A 21,772-nucleotide genomic window follows, 5' to 3' on the forward strand; every position below is an offset into this window, starting at 1 on the left:
GCCTGGCAGACTACAATCCAGGGGGCTGCAAAGAGTCAGAGATGACTGGGCACCCATGCACACACAGGATAGGTGCCCTGTATGATGCCCCTTCATGGATGTGGTCCCTTGGGGTGGGCTGGACACCCACCCCCAACCTTGTGCAAGTAGGAAAAGTCTACAGGGCTTCACCTGGGGATTTTATCCTCCAGGTGATTTCCAGTACTCACTAAAGTATCTCAGTGAGGAAGAAAGGATAAGTCATTGCTTTTTGTGTTGGTTTGTGGGGTTTTTTGGCACTAGCTTTTTTTTGAGGGGGTGGATTGTGGGGTTGGTTTTTATTTTGTGCCTTTTTTCTTGCATTTTAGGGGATTTTTGTTTCTCGGGGCTGCCATAAGACATTATCACAAACTAAGATGGCTTAAAACAATAGAAATGTATTTATTCTCTCACAGTTCTGGAGGCGCAAGTCCAAAGTCGAGGTGTCTGCAGGATTGGTGCCTACTAAAGTTTCTGAAGGAGAGCCTGTTCCATGCTTCTCTGCTAGTTTCTGGTGGTTGCTAGAAATCCTTGGTCTTCCTTAGCTGGTAGATAGATCACTCCACGGAGAAGGCAATGGCACCCCACTCTAGTACTTTTGCCTAGAAAATCCCATGGACGGAGGAGCCTGCTAGGCTGCAGTCCATGGGGTCGCTAGAGTCAGACACAACTGAGCGACTTCATTTTCACTTTCATGCATTGGAGAAGGAAATGGAAACCCACTCCAGTGTTCTTGCCTGGAGAATCCCAGGGACGGGGGAGCCTGGTGGGCTGCTGTCTATGGGGTCACACAGAGTCGGACACGACTGAAGCGACTTAGCAGCAGTAGCAGCAGCATATCACTCCAGCCTCTCTCTTCATCTTCACTGGCATTCTCCCCTGTGTGTCTCTGTCTTTGTGTCAATAAATCTAAGTTGTCCTGTTCTTAGGACACTAGCCATAATGAATGTAGGGCCCTCCCTAATCTAGTATGACATCTTAACTTGATTACACCTGTGAAGACCCTATTTCTAAACAACATTGCATTCACAGGCTACAGATAGACATGAATTAGCAAGGGGCACTGTTCAATCTAGTATGGCTGTGTGATGTTTTGTTTGTTTCAAATACCTACATCTAACCTTCCTCCCATCCAGGGGGAAACTATTAACCTAAAACAATGGTTCTCAGGGCTAACCTGGTGGTCCAGTGGTTAAGAAACCACCTCGCAGTGCAAGGGACACCAGTTCAATCCCTGGTCTAGGAGGCTCCCACACTCCAAGGTGCAGCTGAGCCTGTGTGCCACAACTACTGCAGCCCGCTTGCCTACAGCCGATTCTCCAAGAGCAAGAGAAGCTACTGCAATGAGAAGCCCACACACACAACCAAGAGTAGCCCCAGCTCACCACTAGAGAAAGTCCCCGTGCAGTAGCAAAGACCCACTACAGCCAAACCATAAAATAAATAAATAAATAAACCTTTAAATTAGAAAACAGAACAATGGTTCTCAAAGCATGGTATCCAGAATTTACCTTGTCTGCGACCATATTAGAAATGCTATTATCCGGCCTCTAGAATCAGAACTCTGAGGTGGGGCCCAGTGATCTGTGCTCTAACAAGTCCTCTGAGAAATTTGGATGCCTTTTCAAGCTTGAGAACCTTTGCTCTCTGAGCAGGGGCATCTGGGTGAATCTTCCCTTCAGGCTGAATCATCCATTTATTTCACAAACACTTAGATGACAGTGTTAGCTACTGGGGATGCCCCCAGGTGCAAATCCCAGTCTCTACACACTGGGAGCTCTCATTCTAATGGTAGATGGATGCACAAGACCAGATATCTGACATGTACTGGGCTGCAGCATGTGTAATGGTCAGCAATCATCTGTGACCACAAAACGGGCAGTTCCACATGGCTCATCGCTAAAAAGCGATGAGTTTCCAGGGTGCCGCAGAAGTCTCTCAAGAGACATGAACACACAGCCTAGGGCTGGAGAAATGACTTGAGGAAGTCCTCACGAACAAAGGAAGGGAGGAATGTGCAGACAGGAAACCGCACACGCAGAATGGAGGCTTCCACAATCTTCCAGGCTGACCCTCCCCACTTGCTGTCTTTGCCACAGGCCACTCCACAGTCATCTGGGTCTCAATAAACAAAGCTGCATCTAGATACCAGGCATTGACACACTGGAACCTCCACTGGGAATGGAGGAAGCAACTGTCAAAGAAGGAAGGTATAGATAAGAGTGGAGAGAAGAGGTTCAGAAACCCTGGGGGATTCTCAGAAACAGGGCCAACCTAACTCATCAGTTTACCATTAGGTCAAATGAGACACCACCAACACACAGGTTCTCAGGGTTCCAAAAGGAAGACCTAAGGGAGGAAGAATGCAGAGTTGAAGCTATAGCTGTAAAACTGCAAAGAAGATGGGAGACAAGGTAGGCCTACCCCTACATGAGGGTCACCTGGTTCGTAAGAGAATGACTAGATCTCAGGATTGATACTGCAGGAGATGAGGGTGAGTGGGGAGTGCAGAAATGGAAAGGACCAAAACTGGGTCAAGAAAAGGGAGGCACTGGAGTCTCTGGGCCATGCTCAGAAGTACGGTGCCCACAGACAATAGGCCACCATGGAAGTGAGCATCCCGTGTGGACAGGACAGAGGAGCCACCTTAGCTACTGTGTCAGTGTGGGGCCTACAAGTCATCTATTGATCACCCAGGAGAAAGTCACTTGCCTGTGACCTCAGATTTACCTGAGCCCCAAACTTTCCTTGTAGCATACTCCTATTTTTTTAACAAGCTGGCTCACATGTAAACCCCACTGAAGCCAAGAGTAGGTAGGGTAGAAAAGTCCCAGAAGTAAACCTTAGGGAAAGCTGGGCAATGGGGAAAGATGTGCTCAGTCACTCAGCCATGTCTGACTGTGGCCCCATGGACTGTAGCCTATCAGGCTCCTCCATCCATGGGATTTTCCAGGCAAGAATACCGGAGTGAGTTGCCATTTCCTACTCTAGGGGATCTTCCTGACCCAAGAATCAAACCCGAGTCTCTTTTGTCTCATTGGTAGGGGGGTTCTTTACCACTCACCACCTGGGAAGCCCAACTCCCCTCCAGACTCTACCCTAAATTCTTGACTTATGTCATGTCATCCTCACAACATCCCTGCTACAAGGGGCCATATACCCCACCTTTAAAGGAGAAAGTCACCCTCAGAGACTGTAGGTAACCCAAGATCACAGAGCTAAAGTGATGACAAATTCAGAGAAGTGGTTCCATCTTGTTCTTGCTAGAAGACTCAAAGAATGAAAAGCTCATTTTTCTCTTTTTCTGAACAACCAACCAAGGGGAAAAAAAATCTAACATAATTTTTGTTTACTTTGGTTTTCTGCTTTTCTGGCTGATTGGTTGGTTTGTTTGGCTTTTAAGAAAGGCTTAAAGAACTTAGTTACCAAAAGGGAAAGGTGGAGAGGGATAAATTCAAAGGTTGGGATTAACACATTCACATTGCTATATTTAAAATAGATAATCAACAAGGACCTACTGTACAGCACATGGAACCCTACTCAATATTTTATAATAACCCCTGTATAGGAAAAGAATCTGAGAAAGAATGAATATATGTATGTATACCTGAATCAGTTTGCTGTACACTGGAAAACCAACACAACATTGTGAATCAACTATAGTCCAATATAAAATTATAAATTTTTAAATTTTAATTAAAAAAAAAAGGCTTAAAGAGATGAGAAAACTGTGCTGAGGGAACCTGTTTTAATAAGGGTAGGAAGACAGACGAGAGGTGACTCAGCCTAAGGGGCTACATGTCTTCCCTGAGACTGAGACGGGAAAGGATCAGTAGTTTGCATGCCCCTGAGGTTGGAGACCTTCAGCCTGGAATGGTGGGGGGTGAGAATGACTGAGAGGTGTGCCCAGGAAAATGTCAGCCCACTTGCCTCCGGAGAGCCCTGCCAAGACCCCAGACCAGGCTTGTGATGGAGGAACATGGTGGCTACCTTCAAAATGGTGCAGACCACGAGCCAGAATTTCTCAGCCATGGACCCAACACCTCAAACTTGCCCCTGTCTTGCTGAGTTCCCTAATTCCCAGGGTTTCCTATGTTCCCAAGAATGAGAGAAAGCACCCTTAGCACCACACCTCCCCAAAACACATTAACTAAGAATAAGTTTCCTGCCAGCCGTGGCAGGTGGGGGACGAAGCCCGATTTAAATGCTTTAGAAAAATAAAGAAAACGTGTGGCCGCTCACACCCAAGTGTTTCAGAGCAAATCCTCCTGGGTTCCAGCTGGTGAGCAGCCGTATTAAGCATCCAACCTTCCCCATCGTCCCTCAAAAGAATCAGGGGCATACTGAGCCCCTGCCCCCATAAAGAAGCGATCCTTTCCATACTCAAGCCATCACTTCTGGCTCAGGGCTCGGAAGGCACTGCAGCTGGTGAACGTGCAGTAATGAGGTAGAGCGCGCCTGAAAGATGATAACAATAATTTCTATTTCTCCACCACCCTCCATCCCCTCATGAGTTTTGCAGATTTTACAGCCATGACGCACCTCCACTACTGCGGCGGGGTTGCTCAAGGGAGCGCACGCTCACAGCACGCTAAATCTAGGCAGAACATGAAAAGAAAGAAAGAAAGAAAAACCGCACACCCTGGCTAATTACAAGAGAAACGCTCCCCGTCACGCGCCGTCCAGCTGACTTCATGCCTGGGCGGCAGAAATGCGATAAAACTCCCAAGTTGGTCCTTAGAATTTCAAGAGTCAGATGGTTCAGCCATGATCTCACAGCCGGTGGCCCTGAGCCAGGCTTTGAAATATGACCTAAGAGGGGGCTGGTGACCGAGGGGCCTTTTCTGGCAGGGATCATCCTAAATCAATTTTCCTATGAGGTTGCATCCTTCTCTGGCTGCCCAGCGAGGCCTCCCCACTTGCAGCTGCTGGCATGACCGGGTGGTGGGGGCCACCTAACAGCCCAATGGTTTCACAGAGGGTCCAGATTTCTCTATTCCTATGGTGATGCTCTCTGTACTGGGCACTTGGCCCTCAGCCCGACGCACTCAGGTGGTGCTATTCAACACCATTCAATCAGCAAACATCTGCTTGGAGGCATGAGAGCATGGTGCCTGTGAGTTTGGATTAAGAAATACTATGGATTTGTATTCTGCCTCTCTCCAACTGCATGAATGCAGGCAGGTGATTTCACCTGAGCCTCATTTGTCATTGGAGGAACCTCACATATCAGATGTGGGCCATTATATAGTGCCTGACAGTAGGGACGATTATACCCCACCAATAATACTGTTTCCTCTCTAGCAGCAAAGTGCACCAATTCCAGGAGCAGCAGCAGGTTAGGAATGTTCTATGAAAGGTGTGAATATGCATGGCGAGGGCGAGTTCCCCACCAGTCGTGGCATCAGGGGCAATGTCTGAACCCGGCTTTGAAGGACGGGGCCAATGTGGTGACCTTACAGTGGGAGCAGCAGGAAGAGATGCTCAGGGGAAATACAGGGGAAACACAGCATTTGTTCAGGGAGCAGCAGGCTGGCTCTTGGGGTATCGAGATGGGGAAGCAGAGCAGAGTCACGTGGGGGAGCCTCCAAATTCCAATATAAGGGGTAGGAACTCCTCTTCTTTTAGGTCTCAAAGTGTGATTCATGGGCTGTTGTAAGCAGAAGCAGGGGTGGGAGATGCCCATGAGGAAGTTACACCAGCCACCAGAAATTTGAAAGGAGGATCCGGGGCTGGAAGCAGGGACAGGGCAAAGGAAATGAAATGATGAGGGTTGGAGAAAATGAACCACAGGATGTGGGAGATTCACATTCTAAGTAGAGGAGCAGGATGAGAGAAAGAAAACAAACCAAGACGAAACTGGGATTTCAAGCCTAAGGAAGGAGCGACAGAAGACCAGCTGGAGCATATCAGTTTGAGGACAAAAAAGATGCACCCTGAGTCTGGGGCAGTGGGAAGGCTAGGGGAGACCCTTCTCCTGCCTCTTTCCTCTCCCATCCCTAAAAACCTATTCTCAGGACCTCAATCAAACACAAAAGCAATGGCCAAGACTACCTTGAAGCCATCCAGGTTGCAAGAACCTTGGGTCCTGAGTTCTTTCTGGCTCCTCTTGAGGCTGGTCCCACCAGTGATGCTGAATGAGGACTTGACCCATCACCCAACACCTTCCCTTGAGGGAGCATTTCATGTAGATGGTCTCATTCCACCCTCCATAACACTGTGAAGTGGGCACACTCACCTCCCCTGTCTCACACAGAAGGAACTGAGTCTGTGAGTATCCAGACGTGTAGGTCCCACACCAGCAAGCAGCTTGAGGCTCCAATGCAGGCCCTTGGAGGCCACATCTGCTCCACTGCACACAGATCACACAGAGGAGAAAACCCAAGGGTGAGAAGATTGAAACCCAAGTCTGTCCAAAGGCCAAAAGCTCAAGTACAATCATTGTCCTGAAATGAACATGGTGGTGGTGGCTCCTTATAGTGAGTGAGACACTGGGTCCAGCATCTTGGAGGAAGCAAAATGTCAGTTGAGACCTCCTCCCTCAAACACCTGCAGCTTCCTGAATCAGACAAGACTCCCAGCCAAAACAAACATGCTAGCAGAATGAGTAAATGAGCCTCTCCTTGTGTTTACTTCACGGCACTTACCTCTAACTGAATTTACCCTTCTTAGCTAACTGTGTGTTTACTGAGTGTCTTCCTGCATTGGCAATGACCAAGAGCAGCTGTTTCTGGTGACTCCCCAGTGTCTAGAAAAGTGCCTGAAACCTAGCTGGCACTTTGTAAATATTAATATTTGTTAAATGAACACCAAGCATGTGGCCAGGCAGGAAAGTGGAAGTGAAGCTGAGAGGAGCAAAAGATGGTCTTAAGACTTCACTGATGCTGGGAAAGATTGAAGGCCGGATGAGAAGCAGGCGACAGAGGATGAGATGCTTGGATGGTATTGTCGACTCAGTGGACATGAGTTTGAGCAAAATCTGGGAGATCGTGGAGGATGGAGGAACCTGGTGTGCTGCTGTCAATGTGGTTGCGAACAATCAGACACAACTGAGTGAACAACAGAGACTTCACAGTAAGGAAGAGTAAGAAGGATTTGAAGTTCAGGATGTAAGCGAGAAGAGAGAAAGATGTAGGTAAATATAGATATTGAGGAGGAGAGCATCATTGCTCTTCACCTTTCCCCTTCTCATCCTAGCACACCTGCCCCTGTCCCTTCTCACCAACCCCAGATCCATTCCCTCCTTTATCTCCAAAACAGATGAAACAGCTAACACCAAAAAAGATGTCCTTTCCATCATAGGGGATTGGAATACAAAAGTAGGAAATCAAGAGATACCTGGAAAAGATTGAAGGAAAAAGAAGACAGGAGCAGCACAGGATGAGATGGTTGCATGGCATTACCGACTCAGTGGACATCAGGTCAGCTCAGTCGTGTCTGACTCTTTGTGACCCCATGGACTGCAGCATGCAAGGCCTCCCTGTCCATCACCAACTCCCAGAGTTTTACTCAAACTCATGTCCATTGAGTCAGTGATGCCATCCAACCATCTCATCTTCTGTCATCCACTTCTCCTCCTGCCTTCAATCTTTCCCAGCATGAGGGTCAGCATGAGTCAGTTCTTCTCATCAGGTGGCCAAAGTATTGGAGTTTCAGCTTCAACATGAGTACTTCTGATGAATATTCAGGACTGCTTTCCTTTAGGATGGATTGGTTGGATCTCCTTGCAGTCCAAGGGACTTTCAAGAGTCTTCTCCAATACCACAGTTCAAAAGCACCAATTCTTCAGTGCTCAGCTTTCTTTATAGTCCAACTCTCACATCCATACATGACCACTGGAAAAACCATACCTTTGACTAACAGACCTTTGTTGGCAAAGTAATGTCTCTGCCTTTTAATGTGCTGTCTAGGTTAGTCATAACTTTCCTTCCAAGGAGTAAGCATCTTTTAATTTCATGGCTGCAATCACCATCTGCAGTGATTTTGGAGCCCCCAAAATTAAATTCTGCCACTGTTTCCACTGTTTTCCCATCTATCTGCCATGAAGTGATGGGACCATATGCCATGATCTTAGTTTTCTGAATGTTGAGTTTTAAGCCAACTTTTTCACTCTCCTCTTTCACTTTCATCAAGAAGCTCTTTAGTCCTTCTTCACTTTCTGTCATAAGGGTGGTGTCATCTGCATATCTGATGTTATTGATATTTCTCCTGGAAATCTTGATTCCAACTTGTGCTTCATCCAGCCCAGCATTTCTCATGGTGTACTCTGCATGTAAGTTAAATAAGCAGGGTGACAATATACAGCTTTGATGTACTCCTTTGCCTATTTGGAACCAGTCTGTTGTTCCATGTCCAGTTCTAACTGTTGCTTCCTGACCTGCATACAGGTTTCTCAAGAGGCAGGTCAGGTGGTCTGGTATTCCCATCTCTTTCAGAATTTTCACAGTTTATTGTGACCCACACAGTCAAAGGCTTTGGCATAGTCAATAAGTCAGAAATAGATGTTTTTCTGGAACTCTAGTCCTTTTTTAATAGTCTAACAGATGTTGCCAATTTGATCTCTGTTTCCTCTGCCTTTTCTAAAACCAGATTGAACATCTGGAAGTTCATGGTACTGTTGAAGCCTGGCTTGGAGAATTTTGAGTATTACTTTACTAGCATGTCTGACAAAATGTGGTCCACTGGAGAAGAGAATGGCAAACCACTTCAGTATTCTTGCCTTGAGAACCCCATGAACAGTATGAAAAGGCAAAAAGATAGGACACTGAAAGATGAAATCCCCAGGTCAGTAGGTGCCCAATATGCTACTGGAGATCGGTGGAGAAATAATTCCAGAAAGAATGAAGGGATGGAGCAAAAGCAAAAACAACACCCAGTTGTGGATGTGACTGGTAATAGAAGCAAGGTATGACGCTGTAAAGAGCAATATTGCATAGGAACCTGGAATGTTAGGTCCATGAATCAAGGCAAATTGGAAGTGGTCAAACAGAAGATATCAAGAGTGAACGTCAACATTCTAGGAATCAGAGAATGAAAATGGACTGGAATGGGTGAATTTAACTCAGATGACCATTATATCTACTACTGTGGGCAGGAATCCCTTGGAAGAATTGGAATAGCCATCATAGTCAACAAGAGTCCAAAATGCAGTATTTGGATGCAATCTCAAAAACGACAGAATGATCTCTGTTTCCAAGGCAAACCATTCAGTATCACGATAATCCAAGTCTGTGTCCCGACCAGTAACACTGAAGAAGCTGAAGTTGAACGGTTCTATGAAGACCTACAAGACCTTTTAGAATTAACACTCCAAAAAGATGTCCTTTTCATTATAGGAGACTGGAATGCAAAAGTAGGAAGTCAATCCACCAGAAAATTACTAGAGCTAATCAATGAATATAGTAAAGTTGCAGGATATAAAATTAACACTCAGAAATCTCTTGCATTCCTATACACTCACAATGAAAAAACAGAAATTAAGGAAACAATTGCATTGACCATTGCAACGAAAAGAATAAAATACTTAGGAATATATCTACCTAAAGAAACAAAAGACCTATATATAGAAAACTATAAAACACTGGTGAAAGAAATCAAAGATGACACTAGTACATGGAGAAATATACCATGTTCATGGATTGGAAGAATAAATAGAGTGAAAATGAGTATACTACCCAAAGCAATCTATAGATTCAACGCAATCCCTATCAAGCTACCAATGGTATTTTTCACAGAGCTGGACAAATAATTTCACAATCTATATGGAAATACTAAAAACCTCGAATAGCCAAAGCAGTCTTGAGAAAGAACAATGGAACTGGAGGAATCAGCCTGCCTGACTTCAGGCTCTACTACAAAGCCACAGTCATCAAGACAGTATGGTACTGGCACAAAGACAGAAATACAGATCAATGGAACAAAGTAGAAGAGATAAATCCATGTACCTATGGACACCTTTATCTTTGACAAAGGAGGCAAGAATATACAATGGAGAAAGACAATCTCTTTAACAAGTGGTGCTGGGAAAACTGGTCAACCACCTGTAAAAGAATGAAACTAGAACACTTTCTAACACCATACACAAAAATAAACTCAAAATGGATTAAAGATCTAAATGTAAGACCAGAAACTATAAAACTCCTAGAGGAGAACATAGGCAAAACACTCTCCAACATAAATCACAGCAGGATCCTCCTTGACCCACCTTCCAAAATATTGGAAATAAAAGCAAAAATAAACAAATGGTACCTAATTAAAATTAAGAGATTCTGCACAACAAAGGAAACTATAAGCATCGTGAAAAGACAGCCTTCAGAATGGGAGAAAATAATAGCAAATGAAGCAACTGACAAAGAATTAATCTCAAAAATATACAAGTAACTCCTGCAGCTCAATTCCAGAAAAATAAACGACCCAATCAAAAAATGGGCCAAAGAACTAAACAGACATTTCTCCAAAGAAGACATATAGATGGCTAACAAACACATGAAAAGATGCTCAACATCACTCATTATCAGAGAAATGCAAATCAAAACCACAATGAGGTACCATTTCACGCCAGTCAGAATGGCTGCGATCCAAAAGTCTACAAGCAATAAATGCTGGAGAGGGTGTGGAGAAAAGGGAACCCTCTTACACTGTTGGTGGGAATGAAAACTAGTACAGCCACTGTGGAGAACAGTGTGGAGATTCCTTTAAAAACTGGAAATAGAACTGCCATACGATCCAACAATCCCACTGCTGGGCACACGCACTGAGGAAACCAGAATCTAAAGAGACACGTGTACCCCAGTGTTCATTGCAGCACTGTTTATAATAGCCAGGACATGGAAGCAACCTAGGTGTCCATAGCAGACGAATGGATAAGAAAGCTGTGGTACACATACTCAATGGAGTATTACTCAGCCATTAAAAACAATACATTTGAATCAGTTCTAATGAGATGGATGAAACTGGAGCCTATTATACAGAGTGAAGTAAGCCAGAAAGAAAAACATCAATACATAATATGTATAATAACGCATATATATGGAATTTAGAAAGATGGTAACAATAACCCTTGAGAAACCTATATGCAGGTCAGGAAGCAACAGTTAGAACTGGACATGGAACAACAGACTGGTTCCAAATAGGAAAAGGAGTACATCAAGGCTGTATATTGTCATCCTGCTTATTTAACTTACATTCAAAGTACATTATGAGAAATGCTGGGCTGGATGAAGCACAAGCTGGAATCAAGATTCCCGGGAGAAATATCAATAACATCAGATATGCAGATGACACCACCCTTAAGGCAGAAAGTGAAGAGGAACTAAAAAGCCTCTTGATGAAAAGTGAAAGAGGAGAGCAAAAAAGTTGGCTTAAAGCTCAACATTCCGAAAATTAAGATCATGGCATATGGTCCCATCACTTCATGGCAGATAGATGGGAAAACAGTGGAAATAGTGGCTGGCTTTATTTTTCTGGGCTCCAAAATCACTGCAGATGATGATTGCAGCCATGAAATTAAAAGACACTTACTCCTTGGAAGGAAAGTTATGACCAACCTAGACAGCATATTAAAAAGCAGAGACATTACTTTGCCAACAAAGGTCTGTCTAGTCAAGGCTATGGTTTTTCCAGTGGTCACGTATGGATGTGAAAGTTAGACTGTGAAGAGGGCTGAGCACCAAAGAATTGATGCTTTTGAACTGTGGTGTTGGAGAAGACTCTTGAGAGTCCCTTAGACTGCAAGGAGATCCAACCAGTACATTCTAAAGGAGATCAGTCCTGGGTGTTCATTGGAAGGACTGATGCTAAAGCTGAAACTCCAGTACTTTGGCCACCTCATGCGAAGAGTTGACTCATTGGGAAAGACTCTGATCCTGGGAGGGATTGAGGGCAGGACAAGAAGGGGACGACAGAGGATGAAGATGGCTGGATGGCATCACCGACTCAATGGACATGAGTTTGAGTGAACTCTGGGAGTTGGTGATGGACAGGGAGGCCTGAGGTGCTGCAGTTCATGTGGTTGCAAAGAGTTGGACACGACTGAGTGACTGAACTGAACTGAGCTGAACGATAACCCTGTATGCGAGACAGCAAAAGAGACATAGATGTACAGAAGTCTTTTGGAGTCTGTGGGAGAGGGCAAGAGTGGGATGATTTGGGAGAATGGCATTGAAACATGTATATTATCATATGTGAAACGAATTGCCAGTCCAGGTTTGATGCATCATACAGGATGCTTGGGGCTGGTACACTGGGATGACCCAGAGGGAGAGTATGGGGAGGGAGGTGAGAGGGGGGTTCAAGATGGAGAACACATGTACACCTGTGGCAGATTCATGTCAATGTATGGCAAAACCAATACAATATTGTAAAGTAATTAGTCTCCAATTAAATAAATAAACATATTTTTAAAAAGTAGAAAGTCAAGAAACACCTGGAGTAACAGGGAAATTTGGCCTTGGAGTACAGAATGAAGCAGGGCAAAGGCTAATAGGGTTTTGGCAAGAGAACACACTGGTCATAGCAAACACCCTCATCCAACAATACAAGAGAAGACTCTACACATGGATATCACCAGATGGCCAACACTGAAATCAGATTGATTATATTCTTTGCAGCCAAAGATGAAGAAGCTCTATACAGTCAGAAAAAACAAGACCGGGAGCTGACTGTGGCTCAGATCATGAACTCCTTATTGCCAAATTCAGACTTAAATTGAAGAAAGTAGGGAAAACCACTCGACCATTCAGATATGACCTAAATCAAATCCCTTATGATTATACAGTGGAAGTGAGAAATAGCTTCAAGGGATTAGATCTGATAGAGTGACTGATGACTATGGATGGAGGTTTGGAACACTGTACAGGAGACAGGGATCAAGACCATCCCCAAGAAAAAGAAATGCAAAAAAGCAAAATGACTATCTGAGGAGGCCTTACAAATAGATGTGACAAGGAGAGAGGTGAAAAGCAAAGGAGAAAAGGAAAGATATATCCATTTGAATGCAGAGTTCCAAAGAATAGCATGCAGAGATAAGAAAGCCTTCCTCAGTGATCAGTGCAAGCCTTTCCTCAGTGTTTACAGGAAAACAGTAGAAAGGGGAAAGACCAGAGGTCTCTTCAAGAAAATTAGAGATAGCAAGGGAACATTTCATGCAAAGATGGGCTCAATAAAGGACAGAAATGGTATGGACCTAACAGAAGCAGAAGATATTAAGAAGAGGTGGCAAGAATACACAGAAGAACTGTACAAAAAAGATCTTCATGACCCAGATAATCAGGATGATGTGATCACTCACCCAGAGCCAGACATCCTGGAATGTGAAGTCAAGTGGGCCTTAGGAAGCATCACTACGAACAAAGTTAGATGAGGTGATGGGATTCCAGTTGAGCTATTTCAAATCCTGAAAGATGATGCTGTGAAAGTGCTGCACCACTCAATATGCCAGCAAACTTGGAAAACTCAGCAGTGGCCACAGGACTGGAAAAGGTCAGTTTTCATTCCAATCCTGAAGAAAGGCAATGCCAAAGAATGCTCAAACTACAACACAATTGCACTTACCTCACACACTAATAAAGTAATGCTCAGAATTCTGCAAGCCAGGCTTCAGCAATATGTAAACTGTGAACTTCCAGATGTTCAAGCTTGTTTTAGGAAAGGCAGAGGAACCAGAGTTCAAATTGCCAACATCCTCTGGATCATCGGAAAAGCAAGAGAAGTCCAGAAAAACATCTATTTCTGCTTTATTGACTATGCCAAAGCCTTTGACTGTGTGGGTCACAATAAACTGTGGAAAATTCTGAAAGAGATGGGCATACCAGACCACCTGACCTGCCTGTTGAGAAATCTGTATGCAGATAAGGAAACAATAGTTAGAACTGGACATGGAACAACAGACTGGTTCCAAATAGGCAAAGGAGTACATCAAGGCTGTGTATTGTCACCCTGCTTACTTAACATATATGCAGAGTACATCATGAGAAACGCTGGGCTGGAGGAAGCACAAGCTGGAATCAAGATTGCCAGGAGAAATATCAATAACCTCAGATATGCAAATGACACCACCCTTATGGCAGAAAATGAAGAAGAACTAAAGGGCCTCTTGATGAAAGTGAAAGAGGAGAGTGAAAAAGTTGGCTTAAAGCTCAACATTCCGAAAACTAAGATCATGGCATATGATCCCATCACTTCATGGGAAATAGATGGGGAAACAGTGGAAATAGTGCCTGACATTATTTTTCTGGGCTCCAAAATCACTGCAGATGATGATTGCAGCCATGAAATTAAAAGACACTTACTCCTTGGAAGGAAAGTCATGACCAACCTAGATAGCATATTAAAAAGCAGAGACATTACTTTGTCAACAAAGGTCCATCTAGTCAAGGCTATGTATGGTTTTTCCAGTGGTCATGTATGGATGTGAGAGTTGGACTATAAAGAAAGCAGAGTACCTAAGAATTGATGCTTTTGAACTGTGGTGTTGGAGAAGACTCTTGAGAGTCCCTTGGACAGCAAGGAGATCCAACCAATCCATCCTAAAGGAGATCAGTCCTGGGTGTTCACTGGAAGGACTGATGTTGAAGCTGAAACTCCAGTACTTTGGCCACCTGATGTGAAGAGCTGACTCATTTGAAGAGACCCTGATGCTGGGAAAGATTGAGGGCAGGATGAGAAGGGGACGACAGAGGATGAGATCGTTGGATGGCATCACTGACTCCATGGACATGAGTTTGGGAGTTGGTAATGGACAAGGAGGCCTGGCATGCTGCAGTCTATGGGTCACAAAGAGTCAGACATGACTGAGCGACTGAACTTAACTGAACTTACTAGCGTGTGAGATGAGTACAATTGTGCGGTAGTTTGAGCATTCTTTGGCATTGCCTTTCTTCAGGATTGGAATGAAAACTGACCTTTTCCAGTCCTGTGGCCACTGCTGAGTTTTCCAAGTTTGCTGGCATATTGAGTGGTGCAGCACTTTCACAGCATCATCTTTCAGGATTTGAAATAGCTCAACTGGAATCCCATCACCTCATCTAACTTTGTTCGTAGTGATGCTTCCTAAGGCCCACTTGACTTCACATTCCAGGATGTCTGGCTCTGGGTGAGTGATCACATCATCCTGATTATCTGGGTCATGAAGATCTTTTTTGTACAGTTCTTCTGTGTATTCTTGCCACCTCTTCTTAATATCTTCTGCTTCTGTTAGGTCCATACCATTTCTGTCCTTTATTGAGCCCATCTTTGCATGAAATGTTCCCTTGTTATCTCTAATTTTCTTGAAGAGACCTCTGGTCTTTCCCATTCTACTGTTTTCCTGTAAACACTGAGGAAAGGCTTGCACTGATCACTGAGGAAGGCTTTCTTATCTCTGCATGCTATTCTTTGGAACTCTGCATTCAAATGGATATATCTTTCCTTTTCTCCTTTGCTTTTCACCTCTCTCCTTGTCACATCTATTTGTAAGGCCTCCTCAGATAGTCATTTTGCTTTTTTGCATTTCTTTTTCTTGGGGATGGTCTTGATCCCTGTCTCCTGTACAGTGTTCCAAACCTCCATCCATAGTCATCAGTCACTCTATCAGATCTAATCCCTTGAAGCTATTTCTCACTTCCACTGTATAATCATAAGGGATTTGATTTAGGTCATATCTGAATGGTCGAGTGGTTTTCCCTACTTTCTTCAATTTAAGTCTGAATTTGGCAATAAGGAGTTCATGATCTGAGCCACAGTCAGCTCCCGGTCTTGTTTTTTCTGACTGTATAGAGCTTCTTCATCTTTGGCTGCAAAGAATATAATCAATCTGATTTCAGTGTTGGCCATCTGGTGATGTCCATGTTTTGGACGAGGGTGTTTGCTCTGACCAGTGTGTTCCCTTGTCAAAACTCTTTTAGCTTTTGCCCTGCTTCATTCTGTACTCCAAGGCCAAATTTGCCTGTTATTCAATGGACATGAATTTGAGCATACTCTGGGAGATAGTGGAGGACAGAGGAACCTGGTGTGCTGCAGTCCATGGGGTCACAAAGAGTCGGACATGACTTAGGGACTGAGCAACAATGAAAGACCACTGCGCTCCATCTCTCAGCAGCCGGTTAGGAACCTGAAGCCCAACCACCCTCAGAGAGAGCCATCTCTTTCTCTTGGATACTCTGCATCCTATTTGGGAAACTTTCTCTCTTGATCCTGTCAGTGGGGACAATGTAGGCCTGCCGCTCCCTCCACTGTCACTTGATTTAAGCCTGAATCAAGCCATCTAGACTGGTTTTGCTCTGGCACCGGAATAAGAATATGCAATGTGGTCTCCCCACTTCTCCCTGTGAGTATGACCATCCCTTTCCCCAACATGGTAAGACCCCGATTCAGGTGTGGGTCCTGATGGGGTAAATCCTTTTGCTGACTTGGCATGCTTGTCTGTTTTACATCTGGTTCTTTGGAAGCAGAGCCTGAGACAAGGATTTGGGCACATGTGTCTTACTAAGGAAGTGAGCAAAGCCAGGATAGGGTCTCAGCTTGGATCTGTCTGAAGCCTGATGCCCACAGGGAGCTCTGGAGCATGAACTGTATGTCAGAGTTGATCCCCCTTTGAAACAGGGGCTCATCTCATATAACCCCTATTGGCTACTCATTGGATGCAGGTTGAAGAAGACAAATGGGGGAGCTTGCATTCTCCCAAGTAAAGAGGCTCCAAGGATGGAGGCAAACCTCTAGAGAAGGGGCAGTTGTGAAGTTTTAGCAGGCAGCGCACAGAGCAGCTGGGATCTGGGGGCACCAGACTGGTAACAGGGATGGGGTGGGAATATGAACAGCAACCCCTCAAGACTCCTTGGTGCCACTTTTTAAAAATATAATTAAGTATAGTTGATTTACAATGTTGTTTTAATTTCTTTGTGTTTCAATATAAATATATTTTCTTTTTCATGTTCTTTTCCATTATAGTTTGTCAGAGGATATTGAATATAGTCCCCATGCTATAGAGTAAAACCTTGTTGTTTATCCAACCTATTTACAGTAGTTTGCCTCTACTAATCCCAAACTCTTTCTTTCCCGCCCTCTTCCCCGACCCTTGGCCACCACAAGTCTGTTCTCTATGTCTGTGAGTCTGTTCTTGTTTTGTAAATATGTTGATTTGTGTCATATTTTAGATTCCATACTTGGTGCCACTTAAGAAAAAGAAGTCTTCATAAGATGGAGCCTGGGTCTACTGAAGTTTGTAACTAGGTTTGGAGTCAGGGTCTTAACAAATAATTCAGGGTTGCTTTGCCTTGTTCTGTTCCCATTTCTTTCCATTGAAACCTATCCTGGAAGGGGTTGGTACAGGTGAGCCTTAGTCTCATGCCCACCTGTAGAAGCACTCAATGGTGATGTCATTTCTCTGGGAGAGTACCTTAAGGGAGACAAAAGAACAAGATCTGGGACTTCCCTGTTGGTCCAGTGGTTAAGACTTCATTCTTCCAATGCAGCAGGCACAGGTTCAATCCCTGGTCAGGGAACTAAGATCCCACATGCCCTGTGGTGTGGCAAAAAAACAGAAATAGAACAATACCTCCTGTCCACTCCATAAAATCAATGTTCATAAGACCTGAACAGAAGCCGTGCTCAGTCCACAGGAATTCCTAAGGAAACCCTCTCCAGAGCAGTCTCTCTGCACAGAGGCATGTGGAGACTTGCCTACTATACTAAAAAGTGCCAAAAATTTTTTCATTTGGGGAGGTTGATTTTTAAGTGGAAAATTCTTAACCTTTCAGCTAAATGACATAAATTGATTGCAAATGCCCCATTCAGAAAAGAAAGCAAAGAAAATCTGTGGAAAACTAAGTACATATTTCTACCCCCAATATTCTGCTCCAGCCACCCTGTCAGGTCACATTGGACCAAATAAGGAGAAAATGACACACAATCTCTTTGAAGAGAAAGCTGAGAAGGCGATGGGGGGCTGGGAGAAACAGCTGAGGTGGAGGGAGAAAACTGGGGGAGATTGGAAGTGACAGAAGTTTCCAAAGAAAGAGATTAAGATCACAGAAGTCCACACCAGGGCTGGTGTGACAGAGAAAGAGGGGACAGGAGGAGGTGGCAAAGCTGATAAGCTGGAAACAGAGCTCTGGGCCAGGAGAAAGGGCCCCTCCTGGAGGAAGGACCCCCTGATAAAGGGAACCCTACTGCCCCAACAATGATGATGAATAAATGGCAAGATATGAAGAGCAAGTCAGGGAAAATGAAGCACTGGGGACTCTGTTTTGTGTTTCATACCCAGGGTGGAAGGTATATCTGGAACCATGGTGACCAGATGTATGAGAGACTGTGAAATCCCCACCAAGATAGGGGAAGTTGAATGTCAGCCTCGCTTGGCCACGCTTTTCCCTAATCTGTGAGTCAGATTTCTAGAGAGGGCAGAGATACGTTTATCCCACCCCTGAAAGGGTGGGGCTTTGTCCCTTTGGCCATCTGGAAGGCCAATCTGCAGATCCCCTGGCAATCTAGAACAAAATCAGAGACCACCCCATGGGGATGGAGGTGGCCAAGTGGACAAGCCAAGAACACCAAGCTGATGTTGGCTCCTGGGCCAGCAGGGCCAGTTCCAGAGCCCACTTGCTAGGCACTTGGCCTAGCCTGGCAGGAGATCAAGCAAGCCGTCCCCTGGGCCAGCCCCTGAGTTGGGAGAAAGATCTACAATGCCCCACGGACTCCCCCATCAATACCATACTTCTCAACCTATGATTCTCAAATGTCGCCTTCTTCACTCAACCATTCACTTTATTCATTCAACAAATAGAGCTGAACCTAGTCCACATTTCAGGCTCCAGAACCAGGGAAAGCTGGGTATGCCCTGAAGCCTCCCTGCATCCTAGCTGTGTGTCCCAGGTCAGTTGTGCAACCCTCTCAGCCTATTTTCTCAATTGCCCTTCTTCCTCACTGAAAGCTATTTCTTCCACATGGGGGAGGTCCCACTTCATTCCTGGTTTCTCTCTGTTTCACTGGCTCTCAGGAGAGAATGATTTTTTTTTTTTTAATTGGGGTATAGTTGCTTTACAACATGGTGTTAGTTTCTGCTGCACACAGAAGTGAATCAGCTCTAAGTATACAGATATCCTCTCCCTCTAGGACCTCCCTCCCACCCCCTACATCCCAGGCCTCTAGGTCATCATAGAGCACCAAGCTGAGCTCCCTGTGCTATATGGCAGCTTCCTATCAGCTGTCTGTTTCACTCATGGTAGTATATATATGTCAATCCCAATCTCCCAATTCTTCCCCCGTTCCCCACCATTTCCACACGTCTATTTCCTACATCTGGGTCTCTATTTCAGCTCTACAAATATGTACATCTTGACTACTTTTCTAGATCCCACATACATGAGTTAATAAACAATATTTGTTTTTCTCTTCTGACATAATTTTACTCTGTGTGACAGACTCTAGGTCCATCCACATCTCTACAAATGACCCAATTTCATCCCTTTTTATGGCTGAGTAAAATTCCATTGTATGTATGAGCCACATTTTCTTTACCCATCGCTCTGTCAATGAACATTTAGGTTGTTTCCATGTCCTCACACTGAACAGAATGGCCATCATCAAAAAATCTACAAACAGTAAGAGAGGGTGTGGAGAAAAGGAACCCTCTTGCATTGTTAGTGAGAATGTAGATTAATACAGCCACTATGGAGAACAGTATGGAAGTTCCTTAAAACACTAAAAGTAGAACTACCATATGACCCAGCAAAGAGTGATATTTTTATTCTAAGTTTGAAGAGAGGAGTTAGGAATGTACAGCCCATCCCTTTCTTTACATTTTCTCTTGGGAGAGAGCCTGTCTGCCAGAGCATGATCTGGTACAAAAGGGCATGCTCTGCCCTTTGTATGGTGTTTCCAAGGGCCTGTCCAGAGCTGCTCTGCCTGAGGGAGTTAAGTCTTTTTAGGTTGGGGACTCAGTAGCAAGAAATCTACCCGTCCCTAGAACACACACATTTCCCACTTCATCAGTAACAAAAATGGTGCTGTATTTCAATCTCCAGCGGCCAAGACTTTTGTTTTAGTCCTCAACCAGTTCATAACTCTGGTGAAAAAGAAAGGTGCTATTTATGGGGTGAACCTCAAATCCCAACAATTAGAAATAATTATTTGCACACGCATAACTGAGATTCAACTGCATCAGTTCAATGAAACAGTTCAAAGGGAACAATGAATTCAAATCCTCAGACTATTTTTTCCCCTTGAATCCCATGGGCATCCCCATCAACATTCCAGACATTTGATGACCCTGTGATTTCTAACAGAAATTTACAGTTTCATTATATGAAAGACGAAAATAAGGCTCCTTGCCCATTTACTCTTTTTAACCCGGTTCCGTCCTGGAGCCAAGATTCGCAGTTTTCATGACCACCACTTACTTTTTGTTTAGATCGTCCTTCCCTGCTGAATTCCAGATCCTTATCCAGGACCTGTGCAGGAGAGGACTTCTTTCATGTGGTTTTTCTTTATGAGCGTCTAGGGCTGAGCTACCTTCGGTAACTAAGAGCATCTTTGGCTCCCTGGTGACCACAAGGGTTTCATTTGTAGAGGCTGACTCTTGTTTGGAAATGGTGATTACACAAAGCAGAGAGATGCTGAGATTAGGCGAGACGGAGCATTCCAGCTCAATAAATCAATCCCTTTTTAATTGTGTCCTTGTCAGTCAACATTCTTCTAGAGACTGGAGGTCGAGGAGCTTGTTTAGCTGAGCGATTCCTCACCGCCCTTTGTGTGCTAACCTGACTGTCAATCACATTAAGCCAGAGGGAGCAGAGGCCGTGCAGGGGCTACTGGGCCTGTCACCGTCACTAGAAAAAATTCAAATAGATCATCCACACACTTGGCTCTGATTTGGAGCTTCTGAGCAATTTAAACCTGAATTGTCATCTCTGGGGGGTAGACAACCTTGTTCTGACCCCATTTGGCAAAACCAGCCAGCTCCCTTTGCGTATTTCTAATGTCTTTACCTTAAAGATTATTAAATTATCAGCTACATTTTCCAAGTAGCTTCCAAAAGCTGTTAGACAATACAGCTCCTATTCAGCGTCTAAGTGTATCTTTCCTCACAGGCGTTTCTGCCTCTTACTCTATCAGCCACACACCAACAGTTTACATCCACCTGCAAGGTGAATAAAACCTTAGCCGTATGATGATTTGCTATCTTACAAAAGCTGAACATTTCAGGATATTGAACAGTGTTTGGATCTTTGCCTTGTTTTACTTCTCAAATTTTAATATGAATTAGAGTTACTTCAGAGGCTTAGGAAAACGTAGATTCTTTTTTTCTTTGTCTCCATCACTTTATTGGGCTATAATTTACATACCAAAAAGCAGTCTTCTTAAGTGTATGGTTTGACTTTAGACAAACCTATTATCCACTACATAAAACAGGGAAAATGTAGGTTCTAACTCAGTAGGTTGGAGTAGTGTTAAGATTAGAGTTAGGAGCTGACATTGTGTATTTTGAAGGAGCTCCCAGTTGATCCCACGGCTTTTGGGCCATGGACCAGACGTTGAGTAATAAGGATCTAGACTTATACTTTCATCTGGATCACATTCTAAAATCCTTGACATGATCTCCTTTATCTAAGATTTGCAGTCTGGCAGACCTGGACAGGTTATTTAAACCCAGTGAGTCCCCTTTCCTCACTGGTATCTCAGGAGATAGAGCATGAAGCTACTTTGAACAGCCTAGCAAAGATGATGCATTTAATAAACAGTACTGTTTATCAGCATCTACATCAAGGTGGGGCAAACCACA

The 21,772-nt window shown here is 44.3% G+C and overlaps 1 long non-coding RNA gene across 1 annotated transcript in view; it reads right to left on the reverse strand.

Annotated features, from left to right (window-relative positions):
* The window catches only part of LOC113893657, a 31,826-nt gene extending 11,360 nt beyond the window's left edge, over positions 1–20,466 (reverse strand). Inside the window, exons 1-2 of the long non-coding RNA XR_003511328.1 lie at positions 20,391–20,466; positions 6,257–6,370 (exon numbers count right to left, since the gene is read on the reverse strand). This is a non-coding gene — a long non-coding RNA (uncharacterized LOC113893657). The remainder of the gene's footprint in view (positions 1–6,256; positions 6,371–20,390) is intronic.
* Positions 20,467–21,772: the final 1,306 nt, after the last annotated feature.

The sequence above is a fragment of the Bos indicus x Bos taurus genome, chromosome 5 (genome assembly GCF_003369695.1).
Source record: "Bos indicus x Bos taurus breed Angus x Brahman F1 hybrid chromosome 5, Bos_hybrid_MaternalHap_v2.0, whole genome shotgun sequence".
Classification (NCBI taxonomy): domain Eukaryota; kingdom Metazoa; phylum Chordata; class Mammalia; order Artiodactyla; family Bovidae; genus Bos; species Bos indicus x Bos taurus.